This window comes from Mustelus asterias, chromosome 19 (assembly GCF_964213995.1).
Source record: "Mustelus asterias chromosome 19, sMusAst1.hap1.1, whole genome shotgun sequence".
In the NCBI taxonomy this organism is placed as follows: Eukaryota; Metazoa; Chordata; class Chondrichthyes; order Carcharhiniformes; family Triakidae; genus Mustelus; species Mustelus asterias.
In genome coordinates this window covers 76,800,965-76,823,727 of record NC_135819.1, presented here as the reverse complement: position 1 = coordinate 76,823,727, position 22,763 = coordinate 76,800,965, and the positions used below count along the sequence as shown (strand labels likewise).

General features: G+C 44.6%; 1 long non-coding RNA gene across 1 annotated transcript; it reads left to right on the top strand.

Moving 5' to 3' along the window:
• The first annotated feature begins 7,099 nt into the window (after positions 1–7,099).
• Positions 7,100–21,983, top strand: LOC144507592 (uncharacterized). The gene is made up of 3 exons (XR_013500121.1): positions 7,100–7,302; positions 8,550–8,627; positions 21,945–21,983. It is a non-coding gene; the product is annotated as an uncharacterized LOC144507592 (long non-coding RNA).
• The last annotated feature ends 780 nt before the right edge of the window (positions 21,984–22,763 follow it).

Below are 22,763 nucleotides of genomic sequence, written 5' to 3'. Positions count from 1 at the left end.
AGCCACAAGTAGGCCAGACCATGTAAGATTTCCTTCCCTAAAGGATATTAGTGAATCAGATGGGTTTTTCCAACAATGGTTTCATGGTCATCAGTAGATTCTTAATTCCAGGTATTTTCTATTGAATTCAAATTCCACCATCTGCCGTGGTGGGATTCGAACCCGGATCCCCAGAACTTTAGCTGAGTTTCTGGATTACTAGTCTAGTGATTGCCTAGTGGTATTATCCAGTTTAAGCTGGAATGTCAAATTCTCCATTCGCACTTGCAGCAGGGTGGGGATGGAGGAGGTCAGCGAATCTGGCCCAAAAAGTCGGAAACCTTCCAGCGTAAAATTATGTTGCAATTCTCCTCTGGCAGATTAATGACGGGTCGGTCTTCACACTGGCTGGTGATGTGAACATCATTTGCATTCATTTGCATTTCAGGAATATTCATTAAAACAGCTGCCCGTCAGACATTCCAATCTTGTGTCACGTCAGCGTGATATTACGTTGGTCTAAAACCCACCCAGTTGGTAATGAGTGACGCGCACAAAGCGGTCCTCACTTCACAACAAACTGTGAGGAGAGTGCACCAGCTTCCTGCCATAGTGCAGTGCTGCTCCTAACATGCTGTACACCACTCTGCTGGGGCAGACTGATTCCTGCTCTCCATCTCCATGCCGAGCTGATCTTCGCGGACAGCACCGTGCTGGTGGATCCACGGACCCTCCTGTGTCACCGTCTCGGATCAGTGCCCGGGGCTGGGGAGCACAGGGGTCTCCTTTCCCCCTGGTGCGACACACCAGTGCCTATCCGGACAGCATTGTGATGTGGGATTCTCGCAGCCACCACAACAAGGGTGCAAGGTTCGACCAAGGTGGAGTGTGAGGTGAGGCCCAGGGCAATGGTGGCCAGAAGAAGACAAAGGGATAGTGTGGACAGAAGGGGCAATGTGGAAGGAGGGGATTGTGGGGAAGGGCAAGGGTCAGGGAGGTGGATGAGGAAGACGAACAATGGAAAGCAGATGGAAGATCAAGGGGAGGAAAGCTGACAAACAAGGGGGTCAAAGAGACACTACAGCATTTACTGGAAAAGGATGCATGAAGACTCTAGATGTGGGTGGCACAGTGGTTAGCACTGCTGCCTCACAGCGCCAGGGATCCGGGTTCAATTCCAACCTCGGGTCACTGACTGTGTGGACAAAGAACAAAAGAACAAAGAACAATACAGCACAGGAACAGGCCCTTCGGCCCTCCAAGCCCGCGCCGCTCCCCGGTCCAGGATTGAATCCTGAATCCAGGATCCCCGCCCAATTTTCCAGCCTATCTACATACCAATATCCTATCCACCGAGCTGTCCCTCACAGCTACGATGCTTTGTTCATTACAACCTATTAACTTACCCCCACCCCCCCATTCCAGACCATGTGATCTCCAGGGAGAGGCGAAAACCCAGAGTGAAAAACCCCAGGGCCAATATGGGGAAAAAAAAATCTGGGAAATTCCTCTCCGACCCCCTGAGGCGATCGAAACGAGTCCAGGAGATCACAATGGCCCCGATCGGAAAATGCTTCCCAACCCTAGTCATTTCCACTTCCACGAACACCATATGAATTCCCTGCCCCCGAGACAGGTTCCCAACTATCCGCAGTCTCACTCTGTACTGGCACCAGCAAGATGATTGTAGAATGAAGCCTTGAAACGAGAAACCAGGAACAATTAGCCCGCGCCGCTCCCTGGTCCAAACTAGACCACTCTTTTGTATCCCTCCATTCCCACTCCGTTCATATAGCTGTCTAGATAAGTCTTAAACGTTCCCAGTGTGTCCGCCTCCACCACCTTGCCCGGCAACACATTCCAGGCCCCCACGACCCTCTGTGTGAAATATGTCCTTCTGATATCTGTGTTAAACCTCCCCCCCTTCACCTTGAACCTATGACCCCTCGTGAACGTCACCACCGACCCGGGGAAAAGCTTCCCACCGTTCACCCTATCTATGCCTTTCATAATTTTATACACCTCTATTAAGTCTCCCCTCATCCTCCGTCTTTCCAAGGAGAACAATCCCAGTTTCCCCAATCTCTCCTCATAACCAAGCCCCTCCATACCAGGCAACATCCTGGTAAACCTCCTCTGTACTCTCTCCAAAGCCTCCACGTCCTTCTGGTAGTGTGGCGACCAGAACTGGACGCAGTATTCCAAATGCGGCCGAACCAACGTTCTATACATCTGCAACATCAGACCCCAACTTTTATACTCTATGCCCCGTCCTATAAAGGCAAGCATGCCATATGCCTTCTTCACCACCTTCTCCACCTGTGACGTCACCTTCAAAGATCTGTGGACTTGCACACCCAGGTCCCTCTGCGTCTCTACACCCTTTATGGTTCTTCCATTTATCGTGTAGCTCCTCCCTACATTATTCCCACCAAAATGCATCACTTCGCATTTATCAGGATTGAACTCCATCTGCCATTTCCTTGCCCAAATTTCCAGCCTATCTATATCCTTCTGTAGCCTCTGACAATGTTCCTCACTATCTGCAAGTCCTGCCAGTTTTGTGTCGTCCGCAAACTTACTGATCACCCCAGTTACTCCTTCTTCCAGATCATTTATATAAATCACAAACAACAGAGGTCCCAATACAGAGCCCTGCGGAACACCACTAGTCACAGGCCTCCAGCCGGAAAAAGACCCTTCCACTACCACCCTCTGTCTTCTATGACCAAGCCAGTTCTCCACCCATCTAGCCACCTCCCCCTTTATCCCATGGGATCCAACCTTTTTCACTAGCCTACCATGAGGGACTTTGTCAAATGCTTTACTAAAATCCATATAGACAACATCCACGGCCCTTCCTTCGTCAACCATTTTGGTCACTTCTTCAAAAAACACCACCAGGTTCGTGAGGCATGACCTCCCCCTCACAAAACCATGTTGACTATCGTTAATGAGTTTATTCCTTTCTAAATGCGCATACATCCTATCTTTAAGAATCTTCTCCAACAACTTCCCCACCACGGACGTCAAGCTCACCAGCCTATAATTACCCGGGTTATCCTTCCTACCCTTCTTAAATAACGGGACCACATTGGCTATCCTCCAATCCTCTGGGACCTCACCTGTGTCCAGTGACGAGACAAAGATTTGCGTCAGAGGCCCAACGATTTCACCTCTCGTCTCCCTGAGCAGCCTTGGATAGATTCCATCAGGCCCTGGGGATTTGTCAGTCTTTATATTCTCTAACAAACCTAACACTTCCTCCTTTGTAATGGAGATTTTCTCCAACGGTTCAACACTCCCCTCCGAGACACTCCCAGTCAACACATCCCTCTCCGAGTTGGCACATTCTCCCCGTGTTTCTGTGGGTTTCTTCTGGGTGCTCCGGTTTCCTCCCACAATCCAAATATGTGCGGGTTAGGTGGATTGGCCATGCTAAATTGCCCCTTAGTGTCAGGGGGACTGGCAGGGTAAATAAATGGGGTTACGAAGATAGGGCCTGGGTGGGATTGCTGTTGGTGTAGACTCAATGGGCCAAACGGCCTCCTTCTGCATTGTAGGGATTCTATGATTCTATTGTTCTATGTGGTGAGTAGAAGTCCAAGTGGGGCATGGACACAAGTGATGGGCTCGGGGTAAGGGTGGTTGAATTGAGGAACAGGCTGCCTTTCACATTTGATTGTGAGTTCCAGCATCAATTTCTTCTTTGTCCTGTTATTCTTTTAAACGTCGCCAGCTAAAGACTTCAGAAAGATTTTACTCCTAATCCCTGAATGCTTGTAGTTAACACTAACACTCTTGAACTGGTTGGTTCAGATCTTTTTGCGGGGCTTTGTTGTCTAAAATTTATGTTAAAAAGTTAAGGTTAGAAATGTTGCTGACATCCTGCACAGCCTGGTGAAGAGAGGTGGGCTGGAGGGAGTGATAGGACTGATGTTGGATTGGTATTTAAACATGGCGCTGGGACCTTTGAACCCGCCAGCTGAGGACAGGTGGAGAAATCAACTGCCAGCCTGCCAGGTGAATCGGAGGGGCACACACCTGTGCATAGTCAATGAGGTTCCAAGCACAGAATCTGGCGTGGGAAATTCTGGGCAGCAGGAAAGCTGTTGCCCACCATTGCACTTTGCCAAATTCTCCAATCTCAATCATCCCGCCACTGCTGCCAATGAGAATGGAGAATTTGGCGCTCAACCAAAACTCCATTTACTGCAGCGGGACTGGAGAATCCCAGCCACGGGCGGAGAATTCCAGCCTTTGTCTCAAAATGGGAGAATTCCATCCCTTTTGTCCCCTGATGTTTCTTTCTTTCTTCGCAAGTTTTAGAAACTGAAACTCCACATGAATCATTATTTCCTCATTTACCTTAGAGTTTCTCCTATCTTTCAGCCATGGTGTTATTCTACATGATCTTGCCTGTTCACCCGGGCTTTGCAATTGAAATAAGAGCTTTATTATCATTTGTCCTGGATGCCTGTGACTTTGTACTCTTTCAATCAGTTCTTGGCCTCATTACAGCTTTGGTTCAAACTTGGGCAAAACAGCAGAACTGAGATTCACTGGCCGGAATCTTACCACTGTTCACGCCGGTAGGATTTTCCCATCCCGCTGCAGTGAATGGAGATTTGGCTTGCCGCCAAATTCTCCGGCCTCTCTGCAGCGGGAGCATGGCATGAATGGGTGACAAGATTACGCCCATTGCCTTTGACATCAAGATAGCATTTAACTGAACGTGGCACGATGGAGCCGAGCAAAACTGGGGTCAAAGTGAATCAAGGGACAAAATCTCCACTGGTTAGAGTCATTCCTGGCACAGAGGTTGTGATGGTTGGAGGTCAATCATCTCAGTTCTGGGATATTGCTTTAAGAGTTCCTTAGAATAGTGTCCTTGACCCAACATCTTCAGCTGCTTCATCGTTGACCATTCTTCCATTATAAGCTCAGAAGTCGGGATGTTCGCTGACGGCTGCACAATGTTCAGCATCATGAGCAACTCCACAGATACTGAAGCAGTTCATGTCCAAATGCAGCAAGACCTGGCTTGGGTTGATCAGTGACAAGTAACATTCACACCACACAAGTGCCAGGCAATGACCATTTCCAACAATAGAGAATATAACTATTCCCCCTTGGCATTCGATGGTATTACCATTGCATAAGAACATAAGAACTAGGAGCAGAAGCAGGCAATTCAGTCTCTCGAGCTGCTCTGCCATTCATTATGATCATGGCTGATCTCATCTCAACTTCATCTCCGCTTTCCTGTCCGTTCCCCATAACCCTTCATCCCGCTACTAATTAAAAACTATCCATCCCATCCTTCAATGTGTTTAATGTTCTGGCGTCCATTGTACTCTGGGGTAGAGAATTCCGCAAATTCACAACTCTAATTCCTTTTCATTCCTGTTTTAAACCTGCCATCCCTTAGCTTGAAACGATGGCCTCTCATTCTAGAATGTCCACAAGAGGAAACATCCACTCTGTATCTACCCTGTCAATCTGATTTAACCTCTTATATGCCTCAATTAGATCTCCCCTCATTCTTCTAAACTCTAGTGAGTGTAGACATAAATTGCTCAATCTCTCTCCATAAAACAAGTTCTTCACCCCTGGAATCAATCTAGTAAATCTTCTCTGAACCATCTTTAATGCATTTATGCCCTTCCTCAAGTAAGGGGACCAAAACTGTGTGCAGTACTCCAGATGCAATCTCACCAATGAAATATACAGTTGCAACAACACTTCCCTACTTCTATGCTAGATCTCCCTGTGTCAATATTGAAACAATTGGCAAATATCCCTGCTTACAACAGGTTTTTTTTTAGGATGCAATTTTTCTTAATTCTCAATGGGATGTAGGTGATGTTGCCAAGGTTGTATTCAAAGTGATAATCCTCTTCTTGACTCACTACACTCCTGAAGGCTATAGTGCTCCTTGATGGTATCAGGTGCTCCTTGATGGCATCAGGTGCAAGGTTTTGACCCAAAGACAATGAAGAAATGGTGAAAAATGGCAAAATGAGTATTTTTGTGAAAGATAATGGCACTCCCACCATGTTGCTGCTCTTGTCCTTGTCAGTGGTAGACATGGTAGTGCTGGAGGACACTGTCAAAGCAAACTTTCTATATACATTGGAAATCAAGCAAATTGGATCGAAACCTGTTTTGAGCAGCCACCGGTGCCTGTTGATAACAGGACACTGGCTTTAATCCAGGTTCAGGAGACTTCACTCCCCAAATACATGTAGTATTGATTCAACTCTTGAAAGAATTAACATGACTAAACGCACAAGTTTATCTGTAACAGCACCTGTCATCAATCCAAGCCTCCCACAGGGAGGCACTGGTAAATCACTAACGGAACGATTGGAAATCATTACACTTTTTTTCAGTGAAATGTAGAGACGGTGGGTGGGATTCTATGGCCTCGATCGACCCGAGACCGGAAAATCCCGCCCAAGGTCAACGGCCCTCCCATTGTCTGTTCCTTGCCTGCTCCGATTCCCGTGGTGGGCAGGGCGGTAGAATTCCGGCGAATGAATTCATAGCCTCATAGAATCATCGAATCACTGCAGTGCAGAAGGGGCTCATTTGATCCATCCAGCCAAATTAACTGTTATAGCAATTTTCCTCCATATCTGTGCATCAGGGAGTCCAAATTTACACAGAGAGGTAATTTTCCAGATTTCATAAACTTATATTTATAGTCACAAATTAAAGCATCATTGAGAACGTATTTAATTGGAGTTAAACTAGAATCCAACTGAGCCTTGAACAAATAGAACAGCTTATGAGCAATGGTGAGTTGCTTGTGCTCTGACTGCGTTCTTTATTCATTACTTGACATGCTTCATCATTATTAATATCTGTAGAGTAGGCTTCCCTCTCTGATAGCTGTAATTTTAATGTTTTTCAAACCCCCCAGTTTCTATTCAAGTGCGATAACAAAGAGTCTACAAAGCAAAAGAGGAGGGAGTAAAATCAATCAGGTTCCAAAGTGGTTATAATCCAACGTTACAGAGAACATCATCCTGTTTACATAACCTCTGCACCTTATTTGCAGGTTTGGTAACATACCCAGTTCAAATATTGACCACAGCTCAGGGCAAAGTATTAAGCGGAGTCCAGAAAGGGACTTCAAATGTAACCTTTCCAGTTGTTTTGCCTGAATTTATAAGTGAACTGCCAGCCCTTGTATCTGGTGTTGGCACCATCAGCGCGGGCACCGCAGGCAGCATGAAACACCTCGTCCTCTTCGCCTGGCTCTTGCTCATGCCCGAAGTACAAAGTCTTGAAATAATTGCCGGTGACTTTTCTGATGTGAGTGTAAGTGCCCATTGCAGTGTTGACACATTGCCTGGCCTTTGCTTCTCATTTTTAAAAGCTTGAATTTGATTATTAACATTGTTCATCAAACTTTGCAAGCTGAATATCTGAATTAAAGGTTCCATTGTGTTGCTGTGATTTGAAATCTGAATTCTTTTTATGTTACGGAGATTGATTTTTTTCTCCAACCATGTTTTGCTTTAACTGAGGATGCAGAGTTTCTCAGCACTTGCATACGTATCCTTTATCACTTTGGTTAGAGTCATTTTTCCAAACGTAGCTTTTTAAGTATTCATGCCCAAATTCTGGGTGTTGCTGAGTTAATTACCCACCCCTAACTGCCTTTGAGAAGATGATGAACCACTTTCTGAATTACAACTGAGAGGCTTGCTAGAGATATTTCAGAGTCAACCACACTTCTATGTAGTCACATATAGGCCAGACCATGTAAGGAGAACAGATTTCCTTCCCTAAAAGGCATGGGTGAACCAGTTGGATTTTTTGTGAAGATTTGATTGTTTTATACTTGCTCTTACTGAGACAAGCTTTTTATTCCAAATGTTAGTTAATTTGTTGAATTTACATTCCCCAAATGTTGTTTGAATGCATGTCAATTGATCATCAGTTTTTTAAAAAGTTTAAGTTTATTCATTGGTGTCACAAGTAGGCTTACACTAACACTGTAATGTAATTGCTGTGAAAATCCCCTAGTCGCTACACTCGGGCGCCTGTTCGGGTACACTGAGCGAGAATTTAGCACGGCCAACGCATCTAACCGGCACGCCTGTGAGGAGGAACCGGATCACCCGGAGGAAACCCACACAGACACGGGGAGAACGTGCAGACTCTACACAGACAGTGACCCAAACCGGGAATCGAACCCAGGTCCCTGGTCCCTGTGAGGCAGCAGTGCTAACCACTGTGCCGCTCATCAGTTCTTGCTTCTGGATTACTCGCCCAGTAATGTTACCATTCCCTGTATTTTGTACAACAGGAACAAAATACTAAAATAATTAAATAAATCCATGTTATTGGATCATGTTACATTGTTCATTACTTAGGATTGTGGAGTTTAACATGGGATCCAGTATTGAGCATTTTCTTAATTTTCAATCTGAGGAGTGCAAAGGTCTCTCAGTGTTGGGGGAGATCTGTTAATAAAACTTGTTCTTAACTAATAAGGGATCTACATCATTAGACCTCAATGACCTCAATAATAAACTTACTTCTTTATGTACCAGCACCTTGGAGCTCCCGCATTGGATGAGATTACAGATGGTCCTCCTGCAAATATAAACCGATATGAAAGACGCCATAAGGTATGGTTAAATCCATTGGCTTTGACAGCGACATACTTCACTGGTACAGTGCCTGAAAGTTGTCTGGTTGAATCAATACCTGCACTAATGGAGGGTGATAAAAAAAGATTTGATGCAGCTCAAAGATTTTCACTGACTCTGGGGAGAAGAATGGTTGAAATCTCTTCAGTTGCATCAGAAACTTTGTAAAAGCTTTGAGAAAGAATATAATTATGATGTTTTATACACAGCAACATGGGAAATCATTCCCCTCCGGTGTCCACTAAGAACTAAAGATTAAAATTACATTCATTTCCACAGCAGATTATTAGTTTGTGGGTAATGGTTGTTTTTTTTTCACCTTTTCAATTTTCTTAACCCTTTCCTCCTGCTCTATTTAAGGTGCTGATTCTTAACATTGATGTAGCATCCTTCACATCCTTAGGATGTCTCAGAGCAACGTACAGCCATTGAAGTAGCATCGGAGGTGGTAACTAATGTAGGGAATTAGAGTAGCCAATTGCACACAGCAAACTCCCACAAACAGTAATGAGTTAATGAATAGATCTTTTTTCAATAATTTGGTTAAGGAATAAACATTGGCCGATACACCAGGGTAATTCCCCCTGTTCTTCTTTGATTTATAATAAGTGCTACTACTGAGCCGAGGCTGCTTAGGTAATTTAATGGCAGCACTTTGATTTAATTTGATTTATTATTGTCACATGTACTGGAATACGGAGAAAAGTATTGTTTCTTGCACGCTATACAGACAAAGCACACAGTTCATAGAGTACATAGGGGAGAAGGAATGGAGAGGGTGCAGAATGTAATGTTACAGTCATAGCTAGAGTGTAGAGAAAGATCAGCTTAATATATGGTAGATCCATTCAAAAGTCTGATGGCAGCAGGGAAGAAGCTGTTCATTCCTGATTTAGTTAATTAACTGAATTTCAAATCAGGACGGGTCTTGAACTCATGTCTTCACAATCTTTAGTCCAAGCTTCTGGATTACTGTTCCGATAATAGAGCTACTGTACCACTGTGCACTTGACACATAACACATGGAACTCTTTCTTTCCATTGGAACACAATTTTACAATCTGCTTATTCAGCAAAGGGACGAGCAGTGAATTTGAAGCTGTGCTGTTCTTTTTACCTTTCGGGCCTTTGACACGCTGTTGGTATCCCAGTGGGTCATCTGGACTCGAAACGTCAGCTCTTTTCTCCCCTTACAGATGCTGCCAGACCTGCTGAGATTTTCCAGCATTTTCTCTTCTGGTATCCCAGTGAATGAGTGATGTGGTTGAACAACATTGTGTGCAGTCTGGATCTAGTTCATAGCGGATGTGAGTGCAGACAAAAAGGTCACCATAACTTTGTACAAATTACCAACCATGTTAAAAGGCAAGATGATGGGTGCTAATGGAAATGAACCAAAGTTCTCACAACTATTTTATGCAATTAGGCACAGTATTAGGGTAGAGTAAAAGTATTGTACTCTGCATTTGTTCTTTTCAATACCTAACCTCGGGGAGTGTTTGTTTAGATTAGTTTAAAGTTTAAACATTAGTGTCACAAATAGGCTGACATTAACACTGCAATGATGTTACAGTGAAAATCCCCCAGTCGCCACACTCTGGCATCTGTTTGGGTACACTGAGGGAGAATTCAGCATGGCGAATCCAGCTAAGCAGCACGTCTTTTGGACTGTGGGAGGAAACCGGAGCACCCGAAGGAAACCCACACAGACACAAAGGGGAACATACATCTCCATACAGGCAGTCATCCAAGCCAGGAATCAAACCCATGCTCTGTGAGGCAGCAGTGCTAACCACTGTGCCACGCCAAGAGATGAGGGAAATGGGTATCAAATGAGAAAAAACTCCATTATCCAAAACCAACAGAATGGCTTTGACTTTCGTAGAATTCCTACAGAGTGCAGAAGGAGGTCATTCAGCCCATCGAGTCTGCAGCAACTCTTACCCAGGCTTATCCCATAACCCCACTTATTTACCCCAATCCCCCTAACCTAGACATCTTTGAACACTGATGGGTAATTTAAGATGGCCTATCAACCTAACCTACACATCTTGACATGCTAATTAGTATATTACCAGAGCACCCAGAGAAAACCCACACAGACACAGGGAGAATATACAAACTCCACACAAACAGTCACCCAAGACCAGAATTGAACCCGGGTCCCCGGAGTGTAAGGCCGTAGTGCTGATCATTGTGCCACCATCCTGCTCTAAGGTAAAGTTGCCATAGTCCCAGATGACCACAGTGATTTAACCTGAGGATCACCACACCTCAGGCGAGGGGCAAGGTTGAGAAGGCAGGGCCTTCATGAATAACCTCAGCCGATACGGGAATTGAATCCGTGCTGTTAGCGTCGCTTTGCATCACTGACCAGCCGTCCAGTCAACTGAGCCAAACCAACATTATGGACACAGAAATCTTTATTTTATTAACTTGCCTAAAGTGAGACCTAAGTGACTATCATGAATATGAATTATTATTAGGGAGAAAGTATTTTAAAATCTGAAAATCCCCACCATTTGATTTGTTTTGATGGATGGGAACAGTGTTAAGAAAGTTTATTCCTCATTGCAGAGAAAATGTCAGTTTTGATTTGCAGATAATATACAAATTGTCAATGTTTAATTCTGTCTGATGTAGGTCGGCGAGAGATTGTTGAGTTCTGTTACATTCAGGAAAAGAGAAAGGCAAAGTTTTGCGATTTCAGTGATGCATAACTTTGCTTTTTCTCTTTTGTGTGTGTATCAAATACTTTGGCTTTTGGACTTTGCGATGTGTCTAACTGTTGGTTGACTGATGTGACTTATCAAACATAAGTGGGGGTTCACGGCCTTGCTGATGGAGAGATTGAGTGGGGGTGAAATAGGTCAAATGCGAATATAAAATCTTGCTCTTTACAACAGTGAGCGAGAACACTGTGCATCTCAGAGATAAGGAATTGAATGGGAATTGTACGAGATGAAATGAAAGCCTCCTCTCTTTTCTGTTAAAGGGTCTGAGCGAATTAAGTTTGCACATTGTTAAAATTAATCCACAGTCCAAAACGACTCGCTTGTTTTAACTCAGCATCATCAGAAAATAAGTGAGCCCCCACATGTTGTGCATCATGTCTTCAACTCGAATGAACATAGTTTGTGCCGTAACTTCCGAGTACAAGCTAATAATGGCTGAGGCAAATGGGCATCTCCGAGTGAGTGCCCAGCTCAACAGTCAATCTCCTTAACCAATAAGATGAGATTTAAGGATAGAGAAAGGAACAATGGAATGTCTATGTGTGTGTGCATGTGTGTGTGTTTGCGTGTGTGTGCATGCGCGTATGTGTGTGTGTGTGTGTGTGTGTGTGCGTGCGCGTGTGCGCGCGTGTGTGTGTGCATTTGTGTGCGTGTGCGTGCATGTGTGCGTGTGCATGTGTGCATGCATGTGTGTGTGTATGTGCGAGTGTGTGTGCGCGTGTGTGTGTGTGTGTGCATGCGTGTGTGTGTGTGTATGTGTGTGTGCGTGTGTGAGCGTGTGTGTGTGTGTGTGAGGGTGTGTGTGTGAGGGTGTGTGTGTGTGTGTGTGTATGCGTGTGTGTGTGTGTATGCGTGTGTGAGGGTGTGTGTGTGTATGTGTGTTTGTGTATGTGTGAGGGTGTGTGCATGTGTGTGTGTGTGAGGGTATGTGTGTGTATGTGTGTGTGAGGGTGTGTATGTGTGTGTGTGTGTATGTGTGTTTGTGTGTGTGTGTGTGAGGGTATGTGTGTGTATGTGTGTGTATGTGTGAGGGTATGTATGTGTGTGTGTGTGTGAGGGTGTGTGTGTGTGAGGGTGTGTGTGTGTATATGTATGTGTGTGTGTGTGTGTGAGGGTGTGTGTGTGTATATGTGTGTGTGTGAGGGTGTGTGTGTGTATATGTGTGTGTGTGCGTGTGTGTGTGAGGGTGTGTGTGTGTATATGTGTGTGTGTGAGGGTGTGTGTGTATATATGTGTGTGTGTGGGTGGGTGGGCAGGAGGGTGAGTGCAGAAATTAAAGTCAAATCAGCACAGAAAGAGAAACAAAGAGAAGGAAAGAAAGTTTGCAGTAAAAGAGAGGGAGAAAGGACAAACAAGAGAAAAATGTTCCATTTAACATTTGAAGATTTTTGAATCTCTAAGAACTTAATATTTACAAAAGAACAAAGAACAAAGAACAGTACAACACAGGCCCTCCAAGCCTGTGCCGCTCCTTGGTCCAACTAGACCAATCGTTTGTATCCCTCCATTCCCAGGCTGCTCATGTGACTATCCAGCTAAGTCTTAAATGATGTCTGTAGTAGGGAAAATGCTGGAATCCATTATTAAGGAGGAGATAGCAGGGCATCTGGATAGAAATGGTTCGATCAATCAGACGCAGCATGGATTCATGAGGGGAAAGTCGTGCTTGACGAACATGTTGGATTTTTATGAAGATGTGACGAGGGCGGTTGATGGAGGAGAACCGGTGGATGCGGTGTTTTTGGATTTCCAAAAGGCGTTTGATAAGGTGCCCCATAAAAGGCTGCTGAAGAAGATTAGGGCACACGGAGTTGGGGGTAGTGTGTTAAAGTGGATTGGGGACTGGCTATCCGACAGGAAGCAAAGAGTCGGAATAAATGGGTGTTTTTCCGGTTGGAGGAAGGTAACTAGTGGCGTGCCGCAGGGATCGGTACTCGGGCCGCAACTGTTTACCATTTATATAGATGATCTGGAGGAGGGGACGGAGTGTAGGGTAACGAAGTTTGCAGACGACACAAAGATAAGTGGAAAAGTGAATCGTGTGGAGGACGGAGAAGATCTGCAGAGAGATTTGGACAGGCTGAGTGAGTGGGCGAGGATATGGCAAATGGAGTATAACGTTGATAAATGCGAGGTTATACACTTTGGAGGAAATAATAACAAATGGGATTACTATCTCAATGGAAACAAATTAAAACATGCTACCGTGCAAAGGGACCTGGGGGTCCTTGTGCATGAGACGCAAAAGCCCAGTCTGCAGGTACAACAGGTGATCAAGAAGGCAAATGGGATGTTGGCCTATATCGCGAGGGGGATAGAATATAAAAGCAGGGATGTCTTGATGCACCTGTACAGGGCATTGGTGAGGCCGCAGCTGGAATACTGTGTGCAGTATTGGTCCCCTTATATGAGGAAGGATATATTGGCATTGGAGGGAGTGCAGAGAAGGTTCACCAGGTTGATACCGGAGATGAGGGGTTTGGATTATGAGGAGAGGCTGAGGAGATTGGGTTTGTACTCGTTGGAGTTTAGAAGGATGAGGGGGGATCTTATGGAGACTTATAAGATAATGCGGGGGCTGGATAGGGTGGAGGCGGAGAGATTCTTTCCACTTAGTAAGGAAGTTAAAACTAGAGGACACAGCCTCAAAATAAAGGGGGGTCGGTTTAAGACAGAGTTGAGGAGGAACTTCTTCTCCCAGAGGGTGGTGAATCTCTGGAATTCTCTGCCCACTGAGGTGGTGGAGGCTACCTCGCTGAATATGTTTAAAGCGCGGATGGACGGATTCCTGAGCGGTAAGGGAATTAAGGGTTATGGGGATCAGGCGGGTAAGTGGTACTGATCCACGTCAGATCAGCCATGATCTTATTGAATGGCGGGGCAGGCTCGAGGGGCTAGATGGCCTACTCCTGCTCCTATTTCTTATGTTCTTATGTTCTTATGTCAGCGTGTCTGCCTCCACCACCCTACTTGGCAGCGCATTCCAGGCCCCCACCACCCTCTGTGTAAAAAACATCCCTCTAATATCTGAGTTATACTTCGCCCCTCTCACCTTGAGCCCGTGACCCTTTGTGATCGTCACTTCTGATCTGGGAAAAAGCTTCCCACCGTTCACCCTATCTATCCCCTTCATAATCTTGTACACCTCTATTAGATCTCCCCTCATTCTCCGTCTTTCCAGGGAGAACAACCCCAGTTTACCCAATCTCTCCTCATAGCTAAGACCCTCCATATCGGGCAACATCCTGGTAAACCTTCTCTGCACTCTCTCTAACGCCTCCACGTCCTTCTGGTAGAGCGGCGACCAGAACTGGACGCAGTACTCCAAATGTGGCCTAACCAGCGTTCTATACAGCTGCATCATCAGACTCCAGCTTTTATACTCTATACCCCGTCCTATACAGGCAAGCATACCATATGCCTTCTTCACCACCTTCTCCACCTGTGTTGCCACCTTCAAGGATTTGTGGACTTGCACACCTAGGTCCCTCTGTGTTTCTATACTCTTGATGACTCTGCTATTTATTGTATAACTCCTCCCTACATTATTTCTTCCAAAATGCATCACTTCGCATTTATCTGGATTAAATTCCATCTGCCACCTCTCCGCCCAATTTTCCAGCCTATCTATATCCTGCTGTATTGCCCGACAATGCTCATCGCTATCCGCAAGTCCAGCCACCTTTGTGTCATCCGCACACTTGCTGATAACACCAGTTACACCTTCTTCCAAATCATTTATATATATCACAAATAGCAGAGGTCCCAGTACAGAGCCCTGTGGAACACCACTGGTCACAGACCTCCAGCCGGAAAAAGACTCTTCGACCATTACCCTCTGTCTCCTATGGCCAAGCCAGTACTCCACCCATCTAGCCACTCCTCCTTGTATCCCCTGAGCCTTAACCTTCTTAACCAACCTGCCATGTGGGACTTTGTCAAATGCCTTACTGAAATCCATATAGACGACATCCACGGCCCTTCCTTCGTCGATCGTTTTTGTCACTTCCTCCAAAAACTCCCCCAAATTTGTAAGGCACGACTTCCCGCCTACAAAACCATGCTGTCTGTCACTAATGAGATTGTTCCGTTTTAAATGCGCATACATCCTGTCTCTAAGAATCCTCTCCAGCAACTTCCCTACCACGGACGTCAAGCTCACCGGCCTATAATTTTCCGGGTTATCCCTGCTACCCTTCTTAAACAACGGGACCACATTCGCTCTCCTCCAATCCTCAGGGACCTCACCTGTGTCTAAAGAAGCGACAAAGATTTCCGTCAGAGGCCCAACAATTTCATCTCTCGTCTCCCTGAGCAGCCTAGGATAGATACCATCAGGCCCTGGGGCTTTGTCAGTTTTAATGTTCCCTAAAAAACCTAACACTTCCTCCCTTGTAATGGAGATTTTCTCTAACGGGTCAACACCTCCCTCCGAGACACTCCCGTCCCTCTCCTTCGTGAATACCGATGCAAAGTATTCATTTAGGATCTCCCCTATTCCCTTGGGTTCTAAGCATAATTCCCCTCCTTTGTCCCTGAGAGGTCCGATTTTCTCCCTGACAACTCTTTTGTTCCTGACGTATGAATAGAATGCCCTAGGATTCTCCTTAATCCTGCCTGCCAAGAACATCTCGTGACCTCTTTTTGCCCTTGTAACTCCCCATTTGAGTTATTTCCTACTCTCTCTGTATTCCTCCAGAGCTCCATCTGTTTTCTGTTGCCTGGACTGAACGTACGCCTCCCTTTTCATTTTAATCAGATCCTCAATTTCCCTGGTTAGCCACGGCTCTCAAATCCTACCTTTCCTATCTTTCCTTTTTACAGGCACATGCCTATCCTGCAGCCTTATCAATTGTTCCTTAAAAGACTCCCACGTGCCAGACGCGGACTTACCCTCGAACATCCTCTCCCAATCAACGCCCACCAATTCCTGCCTAATCCGGCTATAGTTAGCCTTCCCCCAATTTAGCACCCTGCCTGTGGGACAGCACTCATCCTTGTCCATTACTATCCTAAAGTTAACAGAGTTGTGGTCACTATTTGCCACATGTTCTCCTACCGAAACTTTGACGACCTGACCGGGCTCATTTCCCAGAACTAGGTCCAGTATAGCCCCCTCTCTAGTCGGGCTATCTACATACTGTTCCAGGAGTGAGGCACAGTGGCTTAAATTGTTTCCTATGTGGGCCAGAGAGATTGCCATGTTTGAGTATATTGAGAAATTTCAGTCAGTATTTGAGGCACACCGCTGGTCACAGACCTCCAGTTTGAAAAACAACCCTCTACAACCACCCTCTGGCTTCTGTCAAGAAGTCAATTTTGTATCCATTTAGATACCTCATCCTGGATCTCGTGAGATTTAACCTTATGCAACAACCTACCATGCGGTACCTTGTCAAAGGCCTTGCTAAAGTCCATGTAGACAACATCAACTGCATTGTTGATTGTTGATGGTCTATTGTCGAACCAGAGGTTGGCACAGTGCGGCACAGTGGCACAGTGGTTAGCACTGCTGCCTCACAGCGCCAGGAAGCCGGGTTCAATTCCCGGCTTGGGTCACTGTCTGTGCAGAATCTGCACGTTCTCCCCGTGTCTGCGTTGGTTTCCTCCGGGTGCTCCAGTTTCCTCCCACAGTCCAAAGATGTGTGGATTAGGTGGATTGGCCATGCTAAAATTGCCCCTTAGTGTTATGGGGACTAGCTAGGGTAAATGCATAGGGTTCTAGGGGTAGGGCCTGGGTGGGATTGTAGTCAGTGCAGACTCAATGGGCCAAATGGCCTCCTTCTGCACTGTAGGGATTTTATGATTATATGATTCTTCATGATGAATATAATTGTGAAGAAGCTGGACTTGCATCATCTTTTATTACTCGACTGAAAGGCTTAACAATAATACCCTAACCATTTTAGGTGTTGTGGGTTTTAAACAAAAGGATTCTGTGGGTTGTGCACATAGATTCAAAGTAACACACAACAGGTTTATTGAAAAGCTGTTCTCTGCACGGAATACAAACTGAAACTAAACATCAGCCTGTGAAATATCCTAATGACATCACCATCAAATCAACTCTTAAAGCAATCAAACAACTACTTCAATACATAATATCCCTCCCCCTTTACTTCTGTTGTCAAGACAACAAATTACTATGATGTTCTCAGTAGGATCAATAATATTCTAGATGCAGTCATTACTCACTATACACAATCAATAAGAAAGCCAATCAGGAAGATGTGTATTTCTCTTTGGTTGTATACGACGTTCTAGAATTGTCTGTCCTAGAGTCTGGAAGTATAATTTGGAACTTTAGTAGACACTTTGTCTCTTGAAACTAATCCTGCATCACTCTCACGTGACATAGCAACTAAGACACAATCATCAGCCAACTCAGATCTAAGTCTCCCGTAGCAGCATTCACTACAGTAGGGATTAATGAAATTGGTACTTCTGAAGATGTTTCTGAGAAATAATTTTAAGATGACAACAACTGGTCAGCAGGGCGTCACCAAATTAGTTCATCTTCGATTTGAACCATGTAAGAATTTGGACCTGTTTTTGCTAAAATTATGGCTGGCACCCATTTTTCACTCGTGGCGTAATTACACACGAACACTCGATCTCCTTGTTGAAATGAGCATTGCTTTGCCTACATCTCTCATCTCACAACATGAAATTATTGTTGATGCTCTATTATCTCTGAATTTTTCAGAGGTAATAACAAATCAAATATAGTTCTCAGCTTTCTCTTTAAGAGTAGTAATGCGAGTGAACCTTGGCTAGTCGTAGTGTGCCATAAAGATACTCACATGGTGTGATAACGAACCTTGCTCTCCTGAAGCTTTTAAAGAATGTTTCAAGGATTGTACAAATATTTCTATTGGTTAACGGATGATCAGATGTGGATTTTCTGTGCTGAATACCATTTACTTTGAGATAATCCTCAAACTCTTGTGAAGTAAACTGTGAATTATTATCGCTAACAATCTGTTCAAGTTTACCAAATCTTGCAAAACTTTTGTTCAGTTGTAGTAGATCTCATGATAACAACTTTTGGTCACTTTGAGTGTCCATCAGTTATGACTAAGAACATGTAATCCTCAAATAGACCAGCAAAGTCTACATGCAATCATTGCCATGGCATTTTAGACCACACCCAAGGGTGTAGAGGGGGCAACGGCAGTGCATTTCTTATTCATGCACCGGATGGACATTGTACCATTTTTTCTTTAATCTGAGCATCCAGACCCAGCCACCAAAAATAACTAAGTTCTAATTCCTTCATCTGGACTACACAAGGATGTCCTTCATGTAGTTATTCAAGAAATCTTCCACCCAGACTCAGAGGACTGATCACTCAGATTCCCCACAATAGACATCCACCTTGGACGGTCAACTCAAGCTTTTTTGGCACAGTTTCAAATCAGGATGTGTACGATTCATCCCAGCTATTGTTCACTTCAATACCAAATCCATTACCTTCCCCATCACAGGATCAATTCAGGTATGTCTCTGAACTTGAGAAGCCATCACAGGCAAATCATCTACTGTGAAAAGTAAAGAATATTAGCAAAACTAATTGGTGGCAGCTGCTCAATAGGTAAAGGCAAGTATGATAATGCATCAGCATTAGCATAGCACTCTGATTGATGATATTGTATGTCATAGGATTGTGCAGACAAGTCATTGTAAGTTGTGGTTCCTGGCTTTGCTGGAGGAATCAAGTTCTGGAGCAAATTGTAGGTTTTACTTCCTATTGTACAGAGAAAAGTTGATATGAGCAATTCTTTGCAATGTTGTTCGCTTGTACAAAGTACTGAAAATGCTTGGCAAAGGAACTCTGTGATTCATTTTCTCCTTTGAAAGGACAAGTGGATCCTAATTGACCTGTTATTTCTCTTGAAGGTGATAGGGACTCAAGACTGCTCAGTGTATATATTTTGCAGTCTTCCCTAGAGACCGTTGACTTGATGTATTTTGTTTTAATGGCCCTAAATGTACACCAAAGCATCCCTTCTTTTCAAATATGCCAGAGACTGCCTGGAATCTCACCCTTCCCTGATCAGAACAAACTCCCCTCTAAAACCACACAGAATTATTTTTTCTTTCTTGTCTTCCTTCACTGGTACTTAAATCTTTAATCCTCTTACTATGTTTCCCCTGCTTTTTAACATTCAATATTAAGGCGGCACGGTGGCACAGTGGTTAGCACTGCTGCCTCACAACGCCAGGGACCAGAGTTCAATTCCGGCCTCGAGTCACTGTCTGTGTGGAGTTTGCACGTTCTCCCTGCGTCTGTGTGGGTTTCCTCCGGGTGCTCCGGTTTCTTCCCACAGTCCAAAGATGTGTGGGTTAGGTGAATTGGCCATGCTAAAATTGCCCTTAATGTCTCAATGTTTCAATGATCGGGCATCTTTTTTAAAAGATGGAGCTGCTTTGTGGCTCTAAGAGTCCCCACCTGGCCAGACTGACAGCACTAACTATGCCCGCTCTTCTTGAGGCAGTCAAAGTTTCAAGATCCGGAGAGAAAGCTGACCTGTGGAGCTGGAGAATTCCATGCCAATTTCCTCACCAGAACTGATATTCTGCCAAATTCTCATAAGATTCCGCCATCAATGTTTTCTCTTCTACCGAGGATCTTTTCTCGAGGTTCTTATATGAAACAAAACCCTATCCTTGTCGCCAATGTTCTTATCATAATGTTCTAACTATTCTAGGGGTTGTGGGTTTTAAGCAAAAAGAAAAAGCTGTGGTTTGCACATGTAAATTCAAGGTAACGCTTTTTATTGAAATGTTGGGGTTATGGGGGAATGGGTCTGGGTGGGGTTGTGGTCGATGCAGACTCGATGGGCCTAATGGCCTCTTTCTGCACTGTATGATTCTATGAACGTGTGAGAACCCACAGGGCGGGATCTTGAGCCCGCACTCTCTGTCTGAGAGATCGCTGGAGGCGGCTCAAGATCTGGTGAAACCCGGAAATCGGGAATCTCGCTGGGAAGATTGCAATTTCTGATTGTTGATACCACTTCTCAACAACGTAACCAAGTTTATGCCCATAATGGGCAAGATTCTGATTTTAGCATATTTAAATCAATTTATATCTAATTAAACACCCCCATCACCAGAGTTTTCCTCCTCAGGAGATTTTCATACCTCACTGAGGTGAACCTGTTGAGCGGATCCCCCCTCCCCAAAGATCACTATAGCCCACAGGGGCGAGAGGGACATGGCTGGGCAGTGCTCTGGCAATGCCCTTGGCGCTGCCCCTGGCATGGGTTGGTACTTCCAGGTTGGCACTGCCAAAACTTGGCAGTGCCAAACTAAATGTGCCAACCTGTGCCGGGGGCAGTGCCAGGAGTGGACCCTAGGGGAAGCTACACGTGCAGGGACTCATTTATTCATGGCGGTAGGGAGCAGACTCAGAGAGTGATGGGAATGCCTGTGATGATGGTGGGGTAGGGGGGGAAATGGAGGGGATGATTGGGAGGGGGATGCTGGAGATGATTGGGCAGGTGAAGGGGATGGGGATGCGAGGGATGACCTCGAGGGTGGGACACAGAAGAAGGCTGGAGATACCTCCGTGGTGGAGGGAGGGGAGATTAATTTTTGTTTCAATGATCGGGCATCTTTTTTAAAAGATGGAGCTGCTTTGTGGCTCTAAGAGTCCCCGCCTGGCCAGACTGACAGCACTAACTATGCCCGCTCTTCTTGAGGCAGTCAAAGTTTCAAGATCTGGAGAGAAAGCTGGCCTGTGGAGCTGGAGAACTCCATGCCAATTTCCTCACCAGAACTGATATTCTGCCAAATTCTCATAAGATTCCGCCATCAATGTTTTCTCTTCTACTGAGGATCTTTTCTCGAGGTTCTTATATGAAACAAAATCCTATCCTTGTCGCCAATGTTCTTATCATAATGTTCTAACTATTCTAGGGGTTGTGGGTTTTAAGCAAAAAGAAAAAGCTGTGGTTTGCACATGTAAATTCAATGTAACGCTTTTTATTGAAATGTTGTTCTCTGCACAGAATACCAACAGAAATTAAATAACTGCCTAAGAAACACCCTAATGACATCACCATCAAATCATGTGATCATCTCTTAAAGCAATCACACAACCACTTAAATATATAACAACAGACTAGCTGAGAAATGATACATCCCAACCCAGCAGTTACATATTTATACATTGCTACAGTCGTGTCCTGGTAAATGAACGGAGAGGTTAACTTAACTGCTTCAGAAAAGGAGACCTCTGACAACTGAGCCTGGCCAAGATGCTGAAGGCCCACCACTGAGCTGAGCCTGAATACAAATGTCAACTTTGATCTTTGAATCAAGAGCTCAAAGTTGCACATTTTAATTCATAGAGTTGCATCAGCAATATTACTGAAACATCGTAATAGCTCCCTAACTTTGAGCATTGCTAATGTTAACAAATTAATGAAGTACCTTTTCCATTAATTAATACATGCTTCAGCTCTAGGCAGCATTCTATAATGGCATCAATGAGTTACATTTGCTAAACGTGTGGCAAATATTGTTTTACCATTTTACTTTTGTATTTTTACAGAGGAGCGATGGCAGCAGTAAAGAGGAGGAGGAGGTGGGATTACCTTTTCTTGTTATCCTGTCGTGTTTGAATTTGCTGACCAGTTTAACCATTATCTATCTACTGATCGTGATGTTTGCATGACTAGTCGGTTATTGACATTTTTCCTTTTACTGGTACTTCACTTTTGTAAATAATTTATATGTACAAATTTCACAAATTTTCTTGTCTCTCATCTATCATTTGTCGCAGAATCGTAGAATCCCTACAGTGCACCCATGTCCTTTATTGAAAGGTTGATTAGCCATTGAATAAGATGAAATAGCTCTTTGAGATAATTTTCTCCCCAATTGTGTAAGTGTAACTGATTATTTCCATTGTAAATACCATGTGCCTCTTTCAGAGGTCAGAGGAGATTTCTGATGGATGAAGAAATGAGTAGAGGGTTGGGTGAATGTGGAAACCCAGCATGTGGGCAGTTAAAATTATCCAATTTATCTACCCACCCTCAGTTTAAAGTTTATTTATTATTGTCACAAGTAGGCTTACATTAACACTGCAATGAAGTTACTGTGAAAATTCCCTAGTCGCCACACTCCGGTGCCTGTTTTTACACCGAGAGAGAATTTAGCATGGCCAATGTCACCTAACCAGCACGTCTTTCGGACTGTGGGAGGAAACCGGAGCAGCCGGAGGAAACCCAGGCAGGCACAGGGCCTGACAGGTTCATTTTTTACCCTGTTAAACTGGGTCAAACTAAAAGCAATTGGTCTCGGTCACAGCACTGGGAATTGACTGCAATTTTCCCTGGGTGAACAAAAGAACAAAGAAAATTACAGC